The following is a 4,182-nucleotide window of genomic DNA, read 5'->3' on the forward strand; positions in this document are numbered from 1 at the left end:
CTGGCAACTGGTTTTTTGGTACTTCATGAGGTGGTAGTAAGAATTAAATGAGATAAGCCAGGCAGAATGCCCTTTTCATTGTGTTCATGTCAGTTGCAAGCCAGCAAACCTCACTCAAACTAGTTTAAGTAAGAATGGGACTTTTTTGGACTCAGTATGGAAAAAGTCCAGGGGTAGGGATAGCTGCGTGTACGAGGAGCTGCATGTACGGAGGAAAAATGTCATCAGATCTCCCTCTTCCTCGCTCTTTCTTCATCTCTTCTCATCTTTGCCCTGCTATACTGTTCTGTGTAGATTTCAATCCCAGAAGAAGAGAGAAACCCACTCTCTTCCACACCTACATATCAAATTTCAGAGAGTGCTGTGGTCAGGAGTGGAATGCTCTGATTGGCTGGCCTGCATCACATGTTCAGCCCTCATCAGTGGCAGCCTAACAGGACCGCATGAAGTAAGGAGGAGAAACCTCCTTGGAAAGGAATTCCGGATAGACAAATAACATTTAGAAGCTTTTAACAGAGTGCTTAACTCTGGTGAATGTTCAATAATAGCTATCGCTGTGAAGACAGGCCAGGAAGGGTAGGTTGGAGCCACAGCCTGGAGCCTTGAATTCAGGATAGTGGGGAGCCACTAAAGGTTTTGTCCAGAGTTGTAAACAACTTATGTTTTAGGAAGATTAGTCTGATAATGGGGGTGTAACAGAGGGTGGAGAAGATGGCAGTAGGAAGATCAGCTGAGAGCTATTTTCAGGGCTTAGTGGTCACGATCCAAGTCAACAAGGTGGTAGTAGAAACAGAGGAAGGGGATTCATTCAAGTGACAGAGAAGGAAGAATGGTAGGCTTTGGCAACTCACTGCCTGGGGAGGCTAAAGAAACATGAGGAAGTGGGGAGTCCCTGAGGTTACAAGCTTGGGAGGCTGGGAGGATCATGGTGGGACACTCAGGCTCCTCTTTTCCCTCCTCCCTGTTTTCATCTTATCCCTGCCTCCCCACTCCTTTCTGGGAACGATGCAAGTTTCTCTCTCTCTTTCTGGACTGCAGCATTTCTCTGGTACACTGTGCTTGCCAACTCACTGAGGGGCTCTACCGGAGCAGCTTCAAAAGCATTGGTTCCTAAACAAATGCAGTGCATTAAGAAGGAGTTAGGTAAATGAAATGTTTTCCCTCTTACCATAAAAGAAAAAAAAAGTGGGGGTGGGAGGGGAGGACAATATGTAGAATGTGCAAAAGACTGGGAATAACTGCTGTGGATAACTTTGTAAGAGTATAAAATGGGCAAAGTTTTTGCTAGGAACCTTGAGTGTTACAAAATGTAAATGTTAGAAATGTAAAACAAACAAACAAAAAACAGAAATGTAAATTTAAAAACTAGTTGCCATCGAGTTGACTTGACTCATGACGAGCCCATGTGTGTCAGAATAGAATTGTGCTCCATAGGATTTTTTAAAAAAATTTTTTATTGTGCTTTAGGCGAAAGTTTAGCGAGCAAATTGTTTCCCATTAGACAGTTTGTGCATAAAGTGTTCCATGACTTTGATTGCATTCCCCACAATGTGTCAACACTCTCACCATTTCTGCCCTAGTTTCCCTGTTTCCTTTCATTGGAATTTTCTACCCCTTCCTGTCTTCTCAGTTTTGCTTTTGGGCAAACGTTTCCCTTTTGATCTCGTATAATTCACTGTTCTAAGGAGCACATTCCTCTCGGGTGTTGTTGTTTATTTTATGGCTCTGTCTATGGTTTGACTGAAAGGCGGTCTCTGGGAATGGCTTCAATTCCAGGGCCATAGTCTCAGGTGTTCCTCCAGTCTCTGTCAGACCAGAAGGTCTAGTCCTTTTTGTGAATATGATTTTTTGTTCTACGTTTTTCTCCCACTCTGTCTGGGACCCTCTGTTGTGATCCCAGTCAGAGCAGTTGGTGGTGGTAGCTGGGCACTATTTAGGTTCTTCTGGTCTTGGGGTCGTGTAGGCTATGGTTCATGTGGTCCATTAGCCCTTTGGACTAATTGCTCTCTTGAGTCTTTGGTTTTCTTCACTCTCCTTTGCTCCGGACAGGAAGTAGACCAACAGTTTTATCTTAGATAGCTGCTCGCAAGCTTTTAAGACCCCAGACGCTACTCACCAAAGAGGGTTGCGGAACATTATCTTTATGATCTATGTGCTGCTAATTGATGTAGATGTCCCCCTAGTCTATGGTCCTTTGTCTTTGAGTCTAAGAACTTTGTCCTGCAAGGTGTTTGGTTATGTCTAAGAGGTTTCCATGGCTGTGTCCTATGTGTGCTCTATTGTCAATATTGATATACAGGCAGTACCTGCAATTATGTATGTAGAAATATCCACAACCAAACCTTTATCTGCAGGTGGATGTGCTCCCTTACATCCTGTGTATCCATTTGTAGAGTATTGTTTGTTAATACTATTGTTGCAGGATTGTCTTGTTATAGTAATTACTGTGGTTGCTCCTTATTTTTGCATTCCTCTCAGTGTCTTCCTTTCCCTTGGTCATTGTCATGGGTTGAATTGTGTCCCCCAAAAATATCTGTCAACTTGGCTAGGTCATGATTCCCAGTATTGTATGATTGTCTACCATTTTATCATCTGATGTGATTTCCCTATGTGTTGTAAACTCTATCACTATGATGTAATAAGATGGATTAACGGTAGTTGTACTGATGAGGTATACAAGATTCGATAGTGTCTTAAGCCAATCTCTTTTGAGATATAAAAGAGAGAAGCGAGCGGAGACACATGGGAACCTCATACCACCAAGAAAGTAGTGCTGGGAGCAGAGGTTCCTGCGCAGAGAAGCTCCCAGATCAAGGGAAGATTGATGACACGGACCTTCCTCCAGAGCTGATGGAAAAAGTCTTCCCCTGAAGCTGATGCCCTGAATTCAGACTTCTAGCTTACTAGACTGTCAGAGTATAAACTTCTGTTTGTTAAAGACATCCACTTGTGGTATTTCTGTTATAGCAGTGCTAGATAACCAAGACACTTGGCAAAATCACCCTAGCACTATCTACCAGTAATTGTGAGAACATCTTTTACTAGAGTTTGGATATTTTTAGAGAAAAGCCATTCCAAAAAAAAAAACCAAACCCATTGCTGGCGAATTGATTCCAACTCATACCGACCCTACAGAACAGAGTAGAACTGCCCCACAGAGTTTCCAAGGAGTGCCTGGTGGATTTAAACTGCCGACCTTTTGGTTAGCAGCCATAGCTCTTAATAACCAGGCCACCAGGATTTCCAACCGCATAGTACCACATGCCCTGAATATGGACTTGTAGCCTACTAGACTGTGAGAGAATAAACTTATCTTTGTTAAAGCCATCCATTTGTGGTGTTTATGTTATAGCAGCACTAGATGACTAAGACAGTCATGTTGTGCTGACTTCCCCCATATTGTGTATTGCCTTTCCCTTCACCAGTATTAACATGTCTTCTATCTAGCTAGTAATTTTCCCTCCCTCCCACTCCCATCCCTGGTAACCATCAAATAATTTTTTTTCTGTGTGCATACCTTTTCTTGTGTTTTTTTTAATAATAGCAGTGTCATACAATATTTGTTCTTTTGTGATTGACGCATTTCACTCAGCATAGTGACCTCCAAATTCATACATGTTGTGAAATGTTTCATGGATTCATCATTATTCTTTATTGTTGCATAGTATTCCATTATGTGCATGTACCACAGTATGTTTAAACATTCATCCACTGAAGAGCATTTAGGTTGTTTCCATCTTTTTGCTATTGTGAATAATGCTGCAATGAACATGGGTGTGCGTATGTCTATTCATGTCACAGTTCTTATTTCTTTAGGTTATGTACCTAGGAGTGGGATTCGTGGATTATATGGTATTTCTATTTTTAGGTTTTTAAGGAAAAGCCATACCATTTTCCATAGCGGTTGTACAATTTTGCATTCCCACCAGCAGTGTGTAAGAGTTCTAATCTCCCCACAACCTCACCAACATGTGTTATTTTCTGTTTTTTTGATTAGTACCGTTATTGTCAGGGTGAGATGGTATATCATTGTAGTTTTGATTGGCATCTCTCTAATGGCTAATGAGGAAACTCTGGTGGCATAGTGGTTAAGTGCTATGTCTGCTAACCAAAAGGTCAGCAGCTGGAATCCACCAGGCACTCCCTGGAAACTCTATGGGGCAGTTCTACTCTGTCCTGTAG

At 42.0% G+C, this 4,182-nt stretch overlaps 1 long non-coding RNA gene across 1 annotated transcript in view; it reads left to right on the forward strand.

Moving 5' to 3' along the window:
• Positions 1–1,058: 1,058 nt before the first annotated feature.
• LOC111819733 (uncharacterized) overlaps positions 1,059–4,182 on the forward strand; it is a 16,889-nt gene continuing 13,765 nt past the window's right edge. Inside the window, exon 1 of the long non-coding RNA XR_002823299.1 lies at positions 1,059–1,143. This is a non-coding gene — a long non-coding RNA (uncharacterized LOC111819733). The remainder of the gene's footprint in view (positions 1,144–4,182) is intronic.

Source organism: Trichechus manatus, unplaced genomic scaffold (genome assembly GCF_000243295.1).
Source record: "Trichechus manatus latirostris isolate Lorelei unplaced genomic scaffold, TriManLat1.0 scaffold00017, whole genome shotgun sequence".
Lineage (NCBI taxonomy): Eukaryota > Metazoa > Chordata > Mammalia > Sirenia > Trichechidae > Trichechus > Trichechus manatus.